This window comes from Rhinopithecus bieti, unplaced genomic scaffold (assembly GCF_001698545.2).
Source record: "Rhinopithecus bieti isolate Rb0 unplaced genomic scaffold, ASM169854v2 scaffold_5022, whole genome shotgun sequence".
NCBI lineage: Eukaryota > Metazoa > Chordata > Mammalia > Primates > Cercopithecidae > Rhinopithecus > Rhinopithecus bieti.
Genome location: NW_016804965.1, coordinates 3,643,092 through 3,662,010, shown reverse-complemented (window position 1 = coordinate 3,662,010; position 18,919 = coordinate 3,643,092). Strand labels below are relative to the sequence as shown.

Here is an 18,919-nt window from a genome sequence, read left to right as displayed (position 1 = left end):
ATTAAATTTAAAAAGTTGTAGCATTTATATTTCTAGTAAAAATTACTTAAAGTCTAAATTTTACATTTTTAATTTATTTAAGTCTATATTCATATGGAGAAGCATAATCATAAAACATACTTACCTGAGCCCTGTCCATCAGGCTTAGAAAAACTGGATGGAAGCTCTGCTTTAAGAAAGAGGTGCTAGGGCAAAAGTGTTAATAGTATTTCCTTATTATCCTTTGAACATCTGTAGCATTGATAGTGATGTCACCCTCTCTTCTTGATGTTAGTAATTTGTGTTCTCTTTCTCTCTCTGCTGATCAGTCTGGCTAGGGGTCTATTAATTTTATCGATCTTCTTATAGAACCAGAATTTCATTGATTTTTTCAGTGTTCATGTTTTCCATTTCAATGATATCTGCGCTTATTTTTACTATTTCTTCTTACTTTGGTTTTAATTTGTTTTTCTTTTTTTACTTTCTTAAGGTACAAGTTTAGGTTTTTTATTTTGAACTTTAATACTTTTGAGGTCTTCTTTGATTTAGAAGTTTGTTTATACATGTTTAGTTTTCATAGATTTGGGATTTTCCAGATACCTAATTGATTTCAGATATATTTCCATTGTGGTTAGAGAATATACTTTGTATGATTTCAATTCTTTTAAATTTTCTGACATTTGTTTTATGGCACAAAGTATGTTCTATTTTAGTAAATGTTACGTATACACTTGAAAAGAAAGTATATTGTGCCACTGTTGGCTGGAGTGTTCTATAAATGACAATTACATCAAACTGAAAGTATCTTCAAATGTACTGTATCCTTCCTGATTTTGTCTATTCTATTAATTATAGGAAAAGAGATGTTAAGATCTCCTACTGTAATTGTGGATTTGGCTATTTCTTCTTTCAATTAAAAGAGTTTTTGCTTTACGTATTTTGAAGCTTTGTTTGTAGGTGCATAGCATTTAGGATTGTTATATCTTCTTGTAAAACAGATCACTTCATCACTATAAAATGATATTCTTTATTCCTTTTAAAATTCTTTGCTTTAGATTCTACTCTGTCTGATATTATGGTAGCTACTCAGGCATCCCTTTGATTTGCAATAGTATATGTTTTTCCATTCTTGGACTTTCTACTTGTCTGAGTTTTCCTATAGACTGCATAGAAATTTTATTCAGCCAACAATTACTTTTGTTTAGTATGTTTATACAATTCACTTTTAATGTGATTTTTAAAATTTGTTTCTGCTTAAATTTTCCAGCTTGCTGTTTTTTACATATCCCCTTGCTCATTCTTTCCATCTGGCTTTTTGTTTTGTTTGGTTTGGTTTTGTGGAAACTGTAGCTTTCCAGTATACAGGTTTAACTTAGGAGAGCCTACTTTCAAGTAATATTATAGCATTTTACATATGGTATAAGAAGCTTCAAAAGAATACTTGCATCCAACCCCACTTTTGTCCTAGTGTTGTAATATATTTTACTTTTCTGTGTGGGTAAAAATCCATGATTGTGATTATGTTCCCTTTATATAATTATATTTTAAGTATATTTGAAAAAATCTTGAATATTTACACATATATTTGCCATTTCCAGTGTTCTTTATTCTGCTGTATAAACCCATATTTCCGACTGATACCATTCCTTCTCCATAAAGGACCTTTTTAAACTTCTGGCTTCCATTGTTTCTAATGATACATTTGCTGTCCTTTTTTCTTCTTCTTCTATATAATTTTTCTTTTTTTCCTCTGGCTGTTTTAAACTTTTTTTCTCTTTATTAATAGTTTTAATAAGTTTGATGATAATGTCTCTTGGTATGATTTTTTTTTTCTACTTGGGGTTAACTGTGATTCTTGGATTTTTGGGTTTTGAGATTTCATCAAATTTGACAAATTTTTAACCTTTATTCAAATATTTCTTCTGTTTCCTCATCTGTTTTCTCCTCTTCCATGATTCTTTAACTGCTTGATATTGTTCAAGCCTCATTGATTCTCTGCTTTCCTTTTCAGTCTATTTTTTCCTCTGTATTTCATTTTGCATTGTTATATTACTGTGTCTTCAAATTCACCTAAATTTTCTTTTTCAGTGTCTTAGCTGCTGTTAATACAATCTATTATTTATAGCTACATTTTGTACATGGTATTCTTTATGGTCAGAAGTTAGATTTGGATCTTTCCTTCCATTTCTTTCCCCATCTTGGTTCATGCTTTCTTCTACCTTTTGAATACATGATGAATATTTAAAATAACTGTTTTAAGGTCTTCTCTGCTGATTCTCTCATCTGGGTCATTTCTGTATCTGTCTTTACTATGTTTTCTCTTGGTTATGCATTATATTTTCCTGCTTCTTTGTATGCCTGGTAATTTTTGATTGGATGCCAAACATTGTGAATTTTACATTGTTTGCTGCTGAATTTTTCTCTTCTTTCTCTCTTTTCTGGTGTTCTTTAAATTTTTTCCTTAGCCTTCTTCTGGGATTCAGTTATGATAGTTGGAAGCAGGGTGATCATTTTAAAGCTTGCTTTAAGTGTTAGGGTAATTCCACAAGTGCTTTCAGTCTATTTTGAATTTGGCCCCACTACGGAGGCAATATATTTCTGAGTTCACTACTCAATGCCCTGTGTATTAGGAGGTGTCTCCACCTGGGCTGGTGGGAACACGAACTTTACCTGGCACTACTGCTTTCTGTTAGTTATTTCCTTGGCCTTGGTTGTTTCATTACATACATGAGCTATCAACCAAAGACTTTAGGGAAATCCTTGTTCGTATTTCCACAGTCCTGTCTCTATGCAGCTCTCCTCTCTGGTACTCCGTGCTGTGAATTCTAGCAGCTTTGGCCTTCACAAACTCTGAGTTCTGTCTCCTTAACTCAGGGAGACTCCTAGGCTTTGTTTTAATTTTTCCTTCAGGATCTTGGCCTGGAAATTCTCTCCAGAGAGTATGCTGGGGCAATCGTAGGGTTTGCCTCACTTGTTTCTCTTCTCTTATGGATGACTGCTCTGTGTTGTCTATTGTTCAGTGTCTGATAACTATTGTTATCAGATAACTATTGTTCAGTGTCTGATAACTATTGTTTCATATTGTTTCATATTGTTTTTTTCTGGTGTTCTGGTTATTTAAGTCGAGAAGATAAATCCCATCTTTGGTTGAAAGCAAAAGTTCAGCGATACTGTGTGTAACAACTTGTATTATCTTCTTCCTTATGTAGATAAACTTATTTGGAGACACATTATTGTTGTTTTCCTTTTAGGAGCCTTGCCTCAATCCTGAACTTAAAGGCTGGGAATCAATTATAGTCCAAACTGAATGAGCTCATTAGATACTTTCAAGAAATAATGTTCAAGCCAAATCTGTGCCTTAAAATGCCCATAGAAGTTGGGGTTGGCAGATACGGTCTCGTGATTAAGAAAATAATTTCATTTGGGGTAAAAAAAGGTGTCTCTACTCCCACCTCTTTTAAATTTGTAAACCCATGATTCAATATATTTTTGTGTAGGTATATGAACTGAAAGCCTGTCCATTATAGAAAATAAGATACTTTATTTTACATAAACGATATTTTCCAAATTACAAAAATAACATTAATAAGTAAATTAAAATCTAGGTCTCCTCCAGCTCTCCAACAAATCTTCCAGAATAAATTCAATTTCAGTGTTTCTTTCTTTCTTTTTTTTGGTCTGCTCTGTTGCCCAGGCTGAAGTGCAGTGGTGTGATTTTAACTCACTGTAACCTCTGCCTTCTGGGTTCAAATGATTCTCGTGCCTCAGCCTCCTGAGTAGCTGGGACTGCAGGCACGCATCACCATGCCTGGCTAATTTTTGTATTTTTAGTAGGGACAGAGTTTCACCACATTGGCCAGGATAGTCTGGAACTCCTGGCCTCAAGTAATCCACCTACCTTGGCCTCCCAAAGTGCTGGGATAACAGATGTGAGCCACCGTGCCAAGCCTGTGTTTCTATTTTTGTATGAATTGCAAGCAGATTTTAAAAACTTAATATAGTATGATATCTTAACATACATAAAGCTTATTCTTTCTGTTAAATAGCTGCATTTTATTCCATTTTCTGAATGGTGTGGTTTTATTATAAAGATCTAATGGTGACTTTATTAGATAATTGGCTCTATTTTCTTTTAAGTTCAGGGATACATGTGCAGATTTGTTATATAGGTAAACATGTGTTACGGGGGTTTGTTGGACAGATTATTTCATCACGCAGGTATTAAGCCTAGTACTCATTACTTGTTTTTCCTGATCCTCTCCCTCCTCCCACCCCCACCCTCTGATAGGCCCCAGTGTGTGTTGTTCCCCTCAATGTGTCCATGTGTTATCATCATTTAGCTCCCACTTTAAGTAAGAATTTAGCAGTATTTGGTTTCATGTTCCAGTGTTAGTTTGCTAAGGACAGTATTACCACAGCATTACACTATTGCGTGGGACTCTGAACTCTGGAGCCTAGGCTGTGTTAGAAAGTTATCCAAATTATTTATTGAGGAGAATTTTTACATGCACACATCTATGTCCTTGCAAAGGACATGATCTCATTCTTTTTTTATGGCTGAATAGTATCCTGTGGTGTATATGTATCACCTTTTCTTTATCCAGTCTATCACTGATGGGTGTTTAGTTGATTCCATGTCTTTGCTACTGTGAATAGTGTTGCAATGAACCTAGGCATGCATGTGTCTTTATAATAGAACGATTTCTGTTCCTTTGGGTATATATCCAGTTATGGGATTGCTGGGTTGAATGGTATTCCCATCTTTAGGTCTTTGAGGAATCGCCACACTGTCTTCCACAATGGTTGAGCTAATTTGCACTCCCATCAGCAGTAAGTGTTCCTTTTTCTCCACAACCTCACCAGTATCTTTTGAATAATGGCCATTCTGATTGGTGTGAGATGGTATCTCATTGTAGTTTTGATTTGCATTTCTTTAATGACCAGTGATGTTGAGCTTTTTTTCATATGATTGTTGGTTGCACGTATGTCTTCTTTTGAGAAGTGTCTGTTCATGTCCTTTGCCCACTTTTTAATGGCATTATTTGTTTCGTTCTTGTAAATTTGTTAAAGTTTCTTATAGATGCTAGATATTAGACCTTTGTCAGATGCATAGTTTGCAAAAATTTTCTCCCATTCTGTAGGCCGTCTGTTTACTCTGTTGATGTTTTCTTTTCCTGTGCAGAAGCTCTTTAGTTTAATTAGATCCCATATGTCAATTTTTGCTTTTGTTGTCACTGCTTTTAGCATCTTTATCATGAAATCTTTGCCTATGTCCTGAATGGTATTGCCTAGCTTCTATTCCAGGGTTTTTATAGTTTTGGGTTTTACATTTAAGTCTTTAATCCATCTTGAGTTAATTTTTGTATATGGTTAAAGGAAGGGGTCCAGTTTCATTCTTCTGCACATGGCTAGCCAGTTCTCCCAGCACCATTTATTGAACAGGGAGTCCTTTTCTCATTGCTTGTTTTTGTCAGGTTTGTAAAGGTCAGATAGTTGTAAGTGGACAGTCTTATTTCTGGGTTTTCTATTTTGTTCCATTGATCTCTGTGTCTGTTCTTGTACCAGTACCATGATGCTTTGGTTACTATAGCCCTGTAGTATAGTTTGAAGTCAGGCAGTGTGATGGATAATTGGCTCTATTTTCTATTTATTATCAGAATTATTAGATACAGGCTAAAGATAAGTTATTCTCAAACTAAAATTGTCATCTCCAAAAAATACATCAAAACTGTATTTTACTGCCAATAATCAATCACCATGTAGTAAGTCCCATCATTAAGATAGTAGATTTACATTTTTAAAACCATTTATTTTAAAGGGCACACAAATAAATGATATTGCCCAAAAAGTTGGGATAGTTTGAAAGTGCTTAATTGAGATTTTTTTTTTTCCTCTAATGGGCAAAATGGGCATCTGCTTAACAACTTTTCTTTTTCAATTTTTGGCCAGTATTACTGCAGCATTACACTATTGTGTGGAAGTCTGAACTCTGGAACCTAGGCTGTGCTAGAAAGTTATCCAAATTATTTCTTGAGGAGAATTTTTAGATGTACACAGATACCCTTTAAGTCCTCCTACACTTGAAATGAGAGTGTTCAATTCAGGCTCACGTCTATATCAAGTAACTAAATTTTCAAAAATGGATGCCAATTCCTCCCCCAGCCTGGTTGTCTGTCATAGCTCTGCTCTGCACTTACTTGACAACACAGACATATGTCATTGAGTATAATGATGATCTTAGTGCTGCTCAATACCTCTCACAAGCTGTTGAGTGAAATAATACATGGAATATCAAAAGACTATGTAGTTAATGTATTCATCTACATCTGTGCTGTGTAATACAGCCACATGTGGATACTGGGCACTTGAAATGTGGCTGGTGCCACATGCTGAAATCATAGTATTTTAGATATATTGCATTAAATAAACTACATAACATAAATTTTTCCTGTTATTTCTACTTTTAAAAGTGACTATTAGAAACATTTAAATTACATATATGATTCTCATTACATTTCTGTTACACTGTGCTGATCTAGATAGCAGGAAAATCTATCCTTGAATTAAACCATACAGCCAGATAGCTGCACACCCAGAGTACAACACATTGCTGTCTCCAAAACTGCTTTGGTTAAGTTATGTTATCGTACTGGGAGACTGATCTATAATGAGGGCAATATTAGACTTATGAAACTCAGTAGATTTAGTGTAAAAGTGCGGCTGAAATCTTTATTATATTACACACATGGTCTCCTCTCTCCATGAATCCTGGAGGAAGTGTATTTGTGGCAGCACACCAAGAACATTTGTGCTCCTCTTTGGCTACTGCTTTGCTTTTGTCTTTGGACAATGTGACTTAGAGTGTAATTGAATTTTAAAGAAGCATGGGAAGCATCTTTCTTCCTTTGTGGGCTGGCTGCTTAACTAATAGGGTCAAATTTGTTTCAGACTTTAAGCAAATGTACATGATTTTAAAGTGTACATTTCATGTAGGTCCTCATTTGTAGCTTTACTCTACTATTCTATCATAAATTTCCCATTTGCTTTGATACCGTCATCAAAAAATCTCATTGCATTAGCACAAGGTTGTGTATAAACACCAAATAGTATCTGATATACAATAAATTATCAAAACTAAACAATTATAGATGTTACTGAAACAAAAAAGGCTCAGTTTGTTTAATTGACTCAAGCTAAAAGACTGTGCAAACCAATTAAAGTTATGAGCTTTGGTATTAGATTTGTGTCTCCATCTCAGCCCTTGTTCTTCATCATTGTCTCAACTTCTGGGCCTGAGATTTTTCTTCTGTAACAAGGGGATACTACTACGTATCCTATAAGATTCTTGTGAAAAGAGCAATAACTGGCATATTTTAAATTCTAATACATTGAACATATTGCTATTGATAGTAATAGTATTCTTGTGGTTATGATTATTATTGGATATCCATCCTGATAAAATGTTTTAAAACTGAAACTGTTTAACACTTTACTTGATTTTACCTGTGTCCTGGAAGACACAGTATGTAAAAATTTGAGTCATCATGTCTAGGTAGTTATAACAGACTGACATATTTCCCTGTCTCCAAAAGTGAATTCTCATATACAATATATTGTTAGTATTGCTTAAGATATTAAACCTTGTTCTGTAATGGAATAATCTAAAAAATGAGTCTAACATTCACAAAAGCTCACTTACACATTTCCTTGGCAACCGATTTTAAGAAATGTTGTTGTCATATTTTCTTGTCTCAACATTTTTGCATATATATGAAATGCCAGAGAAGTGTGCTAATACCTTTTACCACATGTTACGTTATATATAGGTTTCTAAATTAGAGGCAGTAACTCAAAATACACATTAAGCCAGTAAATGCAGATGGAAGCCGCAATGTTCCTTGCTAAAAAAAATTCTGTATCTGGTTGTCTGTCCCCTCATCCATATGCCTGAAGGGAAAGGTGCCTTTTGAATTACCCTGTTAACCACATAGTTTTCCAGGCCTTCAATTCTTCTACATTCTTCAGGTAATTCTATTAATTATAACACATCTTCATTTGTGTGCCTGTGATATATATATGTATATATAAAACATAATATGAATAAATATAAATATATGAGATACATAAGCATGAGAAGGGCAGTTGGACAAAATGTAAGAGATGAAGAGAAGTATTATTGTGGGTCTGCAGAGAGTGCCTAGCCAGATGAAAAACACATTCTAACACTTAAATTCTAACACTAAACACTTAAAACACTAAAATAGTTACTAACACTAATCATAATACTCAGAGACCATATATTGCAGCAATGGGAATTTTAGCATAAAATGTCATCATGCCAAACAAAAAGAGACTTTGGAATAGTCTAGACTTTCTTTGAATATAAGTTAATTAAAAGGGTTACTGCTTTCCTTGATTAAATTCTTGGCTGTAATTAGTTAGCAAAGTGGGTAAGACAAGAAACTCTGGATCAGAAGAAAATGACCATGTCACCTAAGAGTTCCTAATAGTCAAGGAACAGATTTCTCAGCAAAGTCAGATACATAACCATACTTTAAACAAAGAGACGTTATAAAGACTTCAGAACATATAAGTGTTAACAATATTGACACTGCATAAAGCAGAAGGTAGTCCAAGAAGAATGGGAAGCTTCAAAAATGAAACTCTGATTATGCGTTACAGTTAATCACAATGAAAAACAGAACCACGTTAAACAAAACTAGTGGTGTTCACTGCATTAAATATTCTCATTTTCAAAAAGTATGCATGCAGAAATTCTACACTGTTGAGCCTGATGACAATTTCTGTAAGAGTTGTAGAGAGAATTTTTATTACATTCATAGAGAAGCTATGATTGCATAAGGCCATTTGGAGTTTCAGGTCACCACAAATGAAAATCAATTAAAAAATAAGATTATTTGATAAATAGATTAGGGAAATATTTTAGACATAATAATTTGCATGTTGATGTTAGCGGAGAATCTTGTTAAATCCTTGTTGATAAGGTAGAGAAATATGAGTTAATAGGTTCACTTTGGTGACTGAATACTCAAAAGTATTGCTACCAGCCTAGAGAGAGGTGTCTGGTAGCCTAGTGAAGTATAAAGCACTTGCCGTGTGATATGGTTTGGCTGTGTCCTCATCCAAATCTCATCTTGAATTGTAGTTCCCATAATTCCCATATGTTGTGGGAGGGACCCAGTGGGAGGTAAGTGAATCATGCGGGTGGGTCTTTCCTATGCTGAACACTTTCCCATGTTCTTGGGATAGTGAATAAGCCACATAAGATCTGATGGTTTCATAAAGAGGTGTTCCCCTGAACACACTCTCTTGTTGGCCACTATGTAAGACGTGACTTTGTTCCTCCTTTACCTTCTGCCATGATTGTGAGGCCTCCCCAGCCATGTGGAACTGTGAGTCAAACCTCTTTCCTTTATAAATTACCTAGTCTTGGGTATGTACTTATTAGCAGTGTGAGAACAGACTAATACAATAAATTGGTAGCAGTAGAGTGGGATGCTGCTATAAAGATATCCAAAAATGTGAAAGTGACTTTGGAACTGGGTAACAGACAGCAGTTGGAACAGTTTGGAGGACTCAGAAGGGGACAGAAAGATGTGGGAAAATTCGGAACTCCTAGAGACTTGTTGAATGGGTTTGACCAGAATGCTGATAGCGATAAGGACAATAAAGTCCAGGTTGAGGTGGTTTCAGATGGAGATGAGGAACTTGTTGAGAACTGGAATAAAGGTGACTCCTGCTATGTTTTAGCAAAGTGACTGGTGGCATTTTGCCCCTGCCCTAAAGATTTGTGGAACTTTGAATTTGAGAGAGATGATTTAGGGCATCTGGTGGAAGAAATTTCTAAGTGGCAAAACATTCAAGAGGTGACTTGGGTGCTGTTAAAAGCATTCAGTTTTATGTATTCACAAGGATATGGTTTGGAATTGGAACTTTTGTTTAAAGGAAAGCAGAGCATAAAAGTTCAGAAAATTTGCAGCCCGATGATGCAAAAGAAAAGAAAAACCCATTTTGAGGAGAAATTCAAGGCAACTGCAGAAATTTGCGTAAGGAGAAGCCAAATGTTAATAGCCAAAACAATGGGGAAAATGTCTCCAGAGCATGTCAGAGGTCTCCACAGCAGCCCCTCCCATTACAGACCCAGAGACCTAGGAGGGAAAAATGGTTTCATGGGCTGAGCCCAGGGCCTTGCTGCTTTGTGCAACCTTGGGACTTGGTGCCCTGAGTCCCAACCATGGTTAAAAGGGGCCAATATAGAGCTCACGCCATTGCTTCAGAGGGTGCGAGCCCCAAGCCTTGGAGGCTTCCACATGGTGTTGGGACTGCAGGTGCACAGAAGTCAAGAATTGAGGTTTGGGAACCTCCACCTAGATTTCAGAGGATGTATCAAAATGTCTGGATGTCTAGGCAAAGATGTGCTTCAGAGGCAGAGCCCTCAAGGAGAACCTCTGCTAGGGCAGTGTGGAAGGGAAATGTGGAGTGGAAGCCCCCCACATAGAGTCCCCACTGGGGCACCACCTAGTGGAGCTGTGAGAAGAGGGCCACTGTTCTCCAGACCTCAGAATGATAAATCCACCAAGAGCTTGCACTGTGTACCCAGAAGAGCTGCAGACACTCAACGCCAGCCCATTAAAGCAGCCAGAAGGGGGTCTGTACCCTGCAAGGTCATAGGGGCAGAGCTGCCCAAGACCATGGGAACCCATCTCTTGCATCAGTGTGACCTGCATGTGAGACATGGAGTCAAAGGAGATCATTTTGGAACTTAAGGGTTTAATGACTGCCCTATTAGAATCTGGACTTGCAAGGAGCCTATAGCCCCTTTGTTTTGGCCAATTTCTGCCATTTTGAATGGTTATATTTACCCAATATCTGGACCCCCATTGCATCTGGGAAGTATCTAACTTGCTTTTAATTTTACAGGCTCATAGGCAGAAGGAACTTGCCTGGTCTCATATGAGACTTTGAACTATGGACTTCTGAGTTAATGCTGAAATGAGTTAAGACTTTGGGGGACTGTTGGGAAGGCATGATTGGTTTTGAAATGTGAGGACATGAGATTTGGGAGGGGCTGGGGTAGAATGATACGGTTTGGCTGTGTCCCCACCTAAATCTCGTCGTGAATTGATGAGATCCTATAATTCCCACATGTCATGGGAGGGACCTGGTAGGAGGTAATTGAATCATGGGGGTGGGTCTTTCCTGTGCTGCTCTCATGATAGTGAATAAGTCTCATGAGATCTGATGGTTTTATAAAGAGGAGTTCCCCTGCACACACTCTCTTGCCTGCCACCATGTAAGATGTGACTTTGCTCCTCCTTTGCCTTCTGCCATGATTGTAAGGCCTCCTCAGTCATGTGGAACTGTGAGTCAATTAAACCTCTTTTTAAATATAAATTATCCAGTCTTGAGTATGTCTTTATTAGCAGCGTGAGAACAGACTAATATACCATGTTCAATGATAGATAAGAGATATAAAAGACATACTTATTAAATTTGCAAATGACACAAAGCTGGGAAGAATGGTTAACAGAATGTATAAAAGATTCAAATTCAAAATGATCTCCATAGATTAATGAGTTGAGATAAAAAGGAATCAGCTACATAATTAGAGGATGGGAGAGACCAACCTTAGTCAAAATCCACACAGGGTATTTCAATGTGAGCCAACAGTTGGACACGACTGTCAAAATGCTTATGGAAGCTTAGGCTGAATGGATGAAAATATTGTGCCAAGAATTATGCAAAGGAGATAATGGTTTCATGGAATGTTCAGACCATAACTGGAATATTGCTTTAAACGAAATGGAAAGAGGGAATGACTGGAGATATTCAATAACTGCAGACATCAATAAAGGGTGATAGGCCAGGCACAGTGGCTCATGCCTATAATCATAGCATTTTGGGAGGTAGAGGTGGGTTGATTACTGGAGGTCAGGAGTTCAAGACCAGCCTGGCCAACGTGGTGAAACCCCGTCTCTACTAAATGTACAAAATTAGCCAGGCGTGGTAGCAGGGGCCTGTAATCCCAGCTACTCGGGAAGGTGAGGCAGCAGAATCGCTTGAATCCAGGAGGCAGAGGTTGCAGTGAGCCAAGATGGCGCTATTGCACTCCAGCCTGGGCAAAAAGAGTGAAACTCTGTCTCAAAGAAAATTAAAAAAAAAAAAAAAAAAAAGGGGTGACAGATTTGGTGAAAATCTTGGAAACCATCTTATGCATCATGAGTAACTCAGATTTTGAAAGCTGAATCATGACTTCCCATTGACTTTGAGACTTTCATAACTTAAGTCTCAGCCAATAGTTCAACTGCAGAAAAGTGCCCTTCATCCGATTTTGGTCACATACATTCATCTTCTAAGTTCTCAGTATCTTCATCTCTCATTAGGGTTTTCAATGACAAATTTTAGTGTTCATATTTCAGTTCCCCAAAAAGACTGTAAACTGTGAGGCGTGGGAGATCAAAAGGCAGGCAGTTGTCAGAATCTTGACAGTATAAATTGACTTTAACTTAACAGAAATGATTCTTGTGGCATCACATTTGGGTGCCTCTATTTCCTCCCATCATAAATCTTTCTTCTACTCATTTCTTCATAGTAAAACCAAGAAGTCTGTGCTATCACTCCAACAGCACCAAGAACAGATATACCAGTGCAATATTATACACATAATTGGGGCTCCATTAATGCTTACCAAATGAATAAAGAGTGTTCCTATAAATGTTCTCGGAAAAAAAAAATCGTCTAGATGCAGTAAAACTTTTCAATTTGACAAAGAACAGAGTACCCACTTAATAAAATAACACTCAAATTCAATATTCTATAGAAATACAATCTACCAGTGTGTTACAGAGAGGAGGAGTTTTATCTCGTGTAATATGCAGGAATTTGAAACCAAAAGTTGGTTCAACAATAGACAATTTGAACTCTACTCATAAATTCTGCAACCGTGCCATAACTTACTTTACATTCCTCTTTCCAATGTCTAGATTTTGATATGCTGATGGAAAAGTAATAATAGTTACTGCTCTAGTTTAAATCAAATATTTAAAGTTGAAGAAGCTGCCTACTTGTTGAGCTATTACCCTAATACTAGTAAAAATAATTGACCATTAGATCTAAAAGGGGCCTTGGATATTATCTAGTACATTTATCTCACAGATCAGTAAACAAATGAAACTTTATGCAAGATCACAAAGACAATTAATCGCTAGGCCTGATTTTCAGTCCAGTCCTTTTTAAATGTGGTTTTGACTTGCATATCGACAAGGGTGATGGTAAAAGACAGGAAACATTTCAAGTCCTAGGAGAGCTGAGATTTTCTCCACTACTTTCTTTGCTCCCCACAGATTTAAGTTCTAAGAAGTTCCTACAGATGGGAGTAACTGAAGTGCTTCCTTTGCACGTTTTTGAGATTTGGAGAATATAAGAGGTTCTAAGACCTACGTAAAATTTCAATTCAATTACATATTTTTTGGTTCATTATCTATCCACCAAGTCTTCCTTCCATTAAACCATTAGATCTGAAAAAGTCCTTAGAAACTGCCTAATAGTAGTAGATATTTCGTTTCACTGATCAAAAACCTGAGGTTCAAGAGCAAATGTAAATTTATATTTCATAAAAATCTTGGGGGAAAAGATAAGTACTATCCCATTAGAGAGGGAGAAGTAGTGCAGTTAGAAATACAACACCGAACTCCTGAACCCAAACATCAAGTATACTTAAACAAGATAACAGAATTGTTATTTTTCTCTTTTCAACAACATGAAACTTTGTGCTATGTTGTATACATATCACGTATAATTAAATTACACAATAATCATATGCAGTATTAATAAGAGGTTAAGTGTAATATAATCAAATGGTCACCTCACAGCGCCGGACTGCCCTCTCTGTAAAACTGTGAGATGCTAAATATCTAGATATTTCGACCTTTTCTCTAACAAGTTATCCTCCAAGGCTACTTCATCGAGGCATAAATACATTTTATTATTAAAAATCCCAGTATATGTATGTTTAATTAATACTGACTATTCCCCATTCTTGTTTCAGGTGATGGTCTTTGCTTATCCACATACCTAGGAGGCTGGGGAGGCTCCTTCAAGTCACTGGGTATGAGGTTATAAATGCACTCAGAAGGACACGTTGGATCCATGGTCACCAAATGACTTCTTAAAAGCTATTCTCAGCTTTTTTCTCCCTGTCCCAGTATCTCTGTCCTTCTTCACTGCTTCCCCTTTCTTTCTTCTTCGCCTTCTCAAGGACCACAGTTTCCCTCCTTCACATCGTCCCCCCTTTGACCCCCTCTTAGCAGTCCTCTCGGGAAGAAAACACCCTATTTCTCCCGTGATTGCTAAGCGTCGTTGACTGTGCGGTTGCCGTGGAAACCGTTACTAGGCAACGAGGAAGTAGAGGGCGGCACTGCAAACTAGGTCTCCCCCTCTTTCTGTATCGCCTTCTACTAGAGAAGCTCATTTGGAAGCCATTGTTTTTACGTGCCTTTGAAAGTTAACAGGGTGAAAATGGTGTTCCCTTAAAAACTGTGCTCTTTTCATCTCTGTGTATCTGGGGAAAAAGAAAAACCCTACTGCAGACACAGCAAAGCGCAGTCAGTGCGCAGGCGTCTCACAATAACGTTTTTGCGAGCAGGACCCAATCCCGGTGTGGGCGGAGCGATCGGCTGAGACCAAGCGGACGCACGGCCAAGGCAGCCCGCGGGACGAGGAAGGGGAGGAGCCCGAGGAGCTCGGAGTGCTTGGATAGGCTACAGTGAGAGAAGAGGTCACGTGCCCTGCGCGAGGCTGCTCCGGGCGTGGGCGTGGAGCGGAGGTACGCTGGCCGCCGCAGGCACAGGCAGCGTCCACTGCGCGGGGGCGGGACCGGGGAACTAGCCGGAGGTACGGTGCTCCCTCTCCTGTGGCGGCTTTAGCGGTTCGTGGAAACTGCTTCCCCATTTCCTTTCATTTTCCCCGTCTTCTCAGTGAGATTTCCTTGGTGAGTTACTGGAGGAGAGAGAAAGGAAAATTAGAAGCCACCCCGCTCCCGTCGCATGCTTTTCCCCCGCACCGTCCCTTCCCCTTTCCGCTACTCGCTGGTCATCTTAACTCTGCCCGCATTTTTCCTGCCGATTGTGGTCGAGGCCCCTCGGAACCCCGCGCAGCTTTGCCCGCCACCTGTGTGAGTGTGCGCCCGGGGCTCGCGGCCTTCTCCGCCTGCTGCGCTTGCCCTGCCACCCCTGCGCCCGCTACCGCCTCTTGGGCGGCCCTCGGGGTCTGCTCTGCGCCTGCTCTTCCACCCTGGTCGGGACCCTTCCTCTAGGTCCTTCTCCAGGAACCAGTGGACCTGCTGTTTGTAAATGAGCATCCTAAACTGAGAGGAGAAGCCTTTTAAGTGGGCCTTTACGTTTTTGTCCAGTTTTTGGCGTCCCATGTTGAAAATCGTCTTCTGGGAAGCGGTTTTATTCCTTTTTGCTCCTAGTCACCCGTAAATTTATGCACATAGGAGTGCCCTAGGAAAGTCATTTAGACGCTTTTACCTGAGTGTTTAAAAGGCATTTTGGTAATAGGATTTGGGGAGGAAGATGGATGGCTCTGAGCCACCCGTACAGAGGCCACTCTGCCCGAAGGAACTAAAGCTTCCCGGAGAGGAGAGAAAACACAGGAGTTTGGGTTTGTCACTGTCTGGTTGCCTGGTGGAGACATTAAAACAACACAATGGCCTAGTGAACCTTTTAGTTTATATAAAAAGGCTTTACTGAATGTGGAGATCCTTATTTTGGGCTCTTACTGAATTTCACTAGGTAAGAATACAGTAAGTTTTTTTTAATATATGTATACAGTTGGTTTTAATTTTTGTCCCAGACGCTTAGAGAAAATTCTCCAGATTTCTTCACGTCAGATTGTCTTCCAAAACATTTTAGATAGATAGATCTATAGATCTATATTTAGATCTGGATCTAAATCTATATCACTTTGTCCTTTTCGCCTTTGAGTATTTTATGTTTGGGGTTTCTGTTTAGCAAGTATAGAGAAAAATTTTGGCGGGAAACTTCCTGTATTTACGAAGATTCAAACCAAGGATTCATGGAATAATAATACCAATTAGCCAAGTGGATAGTCATCGACTAAAGCTTATAAATTTTCTAATTAGAAGGAACGCCTTGAGACTATTTGTGTTAATCAGTTCCTGAAATAGCAAGTAAGGGCAAAACATGATTTCTGCAGTTAGCACCAACTGGCCTTAGGTACCCTTGATGTTGTGGGGTTATTGAAATAAAATAATTTCACTGATGTCTGTATATTTATTATGCTTTAAAAAAATGCTAAACAATTTGTGCTAGACCTCACTGTAGTATGGTTAGTGTACAGTCATGAGCAGGTTGTTAAATCATTTGGAAAAGAACTTTTCTTTTTTCTTAGACATTTGATCTGCAATTCTCCTTGCCTTTCGAAAGTGTGTTTAAGCAAACTTATTTCTAGTTTTTATAATTCTCTTGAAATGACAGTTCAAAAAAAATGCCTGTGTCTACCTCATGTCCACAGGGAATTAACTGGTATATACCTATAGGGATGAACGAACTATCTGTAACGGGGTAGACAGTGAATATTTCAGGCCTTTGCCGGCCAAGTGGTTATGTTGCAACTACTCACTTTTGCCACTGTAGCTCAAAAGCAGCCAAAGACAATACTGAACAAATGAACAAATGTATGAGCACATGAATGGTTGAAGTTGTGCTTCAGTGAAACTTGATTTATAAAAACGATGGTGGGCCAGATTTAGCCTGTGGATTGTAGTTTGCACAGATTCTAGATCCCCATATAATGGTATGCCTGTCATGTACATAAACACATGAGGGTTTTTTTTTTTTTTTGCGAAGCCTTATTTTATCTATTTAAATGAATAAAATGGGTGTAGATGAGGATATAAGACAATTGGAAGGTAAATAAACCCTTTATAAAGACAGGTTCTTTATAATTCTCAAAGTTACAGAATTGTGGATACTTAAGTTTTTTCAGTTAAATATTTGATATCATTAAGAACATGTCTAACAGCAGAAGTCTAACGGCAGAAAAGACTTAGCTTTGATAGTAATATAAAGACTTAAGTGATGAACTTGCAAAATTAATTGTTTTGGTTGTAAGATCCTTGTGATTACAGAACAATACTGGATTGTGTGGTCCTTCCACCCTCACCTCTGTTTCATGGCAAGTGGGAGGCCCTCTGAAAGAAGGGTTTGAGAGAATTTTTGATTAGAAGTCAGAAGCAGTAGAGCTTAACCTCCTTTTGCCTAGTTTGTGTCCTGATATACAGTTGGATCTCCATATCTGTGAATTTCCCATTCTCAGATTCAACTAACTACAGATTGAAAATATTTTGGTATTTTGGTTGGGTGCAGTGGCTTATATCTGCAATCCTAGCACTTTTCAAAGGCCAAGGCAGGAAGATTGCTTGAGCCCCGGGATTGGAGACCAGCCTGGGCAACATGGCGAAACTCCCTCTCTATAAAATATACTAAAATTAGCTGGGTGTATTGGTGCGTGCCTGTAGTCCCAGCTACTTGTGAGGCTGAGATGGGACGATTGCTTGAGCCTAGGAAGTCAAGGCTGTAGTGAGCCAAGATTGTGCCACTGCACTCCAGCCTGGGCAACAGAGTGGGAGCCTGTCTGACAAACAAAAAACATGAAACTAATGGAACAGTAAAAATACCACAAATAAAAAAGCAAATTAGTATACCAGCTCTGTACGTAGCATTTGCATTGTGTTACGTATTATAAGTTATTCAAAGATGATTTAAGGTATACAGGAGGATGTGCACAGGTTGTATGCAAATACTACACCATTTTATATAAAGGACTTGCACATCTGCAGATTTTTCTCTGAAGTCCGTCCTGTTAACCACTAATTATCCAATATCTCTCTCAATGCTTAATCCAAATAATTGTTAAACACGTTAAAGAGAAGAGTATCAAGACTGAAAGCCTTGGAGTGCACTACCAGAAATTTCCCTCTATTCAACAGAACCATTTTTTATGATCATTCAACAATATCCTCAAATCCTTTTTTCCATTTCTCCGTGAATTGAACAAATATTTAGCGAACCATGGATAATGCTTTGGTGAAGTCCATATATATGCCTTCTGTGTATATTCCTGACTGGCCATTGCAGCAGACATTCTCAAAAAGAAAATGAGGATGTCTTTTCCTCATTTGTTTTGTTAAAAAATGTTGAGCCCCTAAAATCAATTTGTGGTTAAATGTTACAAAATAAAATTTAGTATGTATCTTAAAATAGAATATATCTTTATTGTTCTTTAGAAATAATATAGTACTTAACTGCCTTCTCCTAGTCTAAGGAACATGTTTTTGGGAAATATTGATACAGAATTTACAAATTGAACTGTCATAATTTATATATATATATATAGGCTACCCCAAAGTCTTGAAAAGGGAAGTGAAGTAAAATTTAAAAACGAGGGTAGAGGGGAACTAATATATAGAAAAAGTAAGATTGCAAAACATAAGGTGAAGGTAACATAATGTTTGCTTTACAATCTACTGTTAATGAAGTTGATGTTAGGCATGGTAGCAAGCAACATAAAGCAGAAGAAAAGATGAAAGATTTACTGGGTCGGTGTGGTGGCTCATGCCTGTAATCCCAGCACTTTGGGAGGCCAAGGTGGGAGGATTGCTTGAGTTCAGGAGTTCAAGAGCAGTCTGGGCAACATGGTGAAACCCTGTCTCTACAAAACCTACAAAAATTAGCTGGGTGTGGTGGTGCACACCTGGTGGGAGAATGACCTGAGCCCAAGAGGTTGAGGCTGCAATGAACTGAGATCATGCCACTGCACTCCAGCCTGGGCGACGGTGGAAGACCCTTTCTCAAAAAAAAAAAAAAAAAAAAAAAAAAAAAAAAAAAAAAAAAAA

General features: G+C 38.0%; 1 protein-coding gene across 1 annotated transcript in view; it reads right to left on the bottom strand.

Annotated features, from left to right (window-relative positions):
* Window positions 1-15,518, bottom strand: part of ENKUR (enkurin, TRPC channel interacting protein) — a 34,597-nt gene extending 19,079 nt beyond the window's left edge. Inside the window, exon 1 of the mRNA XM_017870802.1 lies at window positions 14,074-15,518. The gene's annotated coding sequence lies outside the window, so the exon portion shown is untranslated. The remainder of the gene's footprint in view (window positions 1-14,073) is intronic.
* Window positions 15,519-18,919: the final 3,401 nt, after the last annotated feature.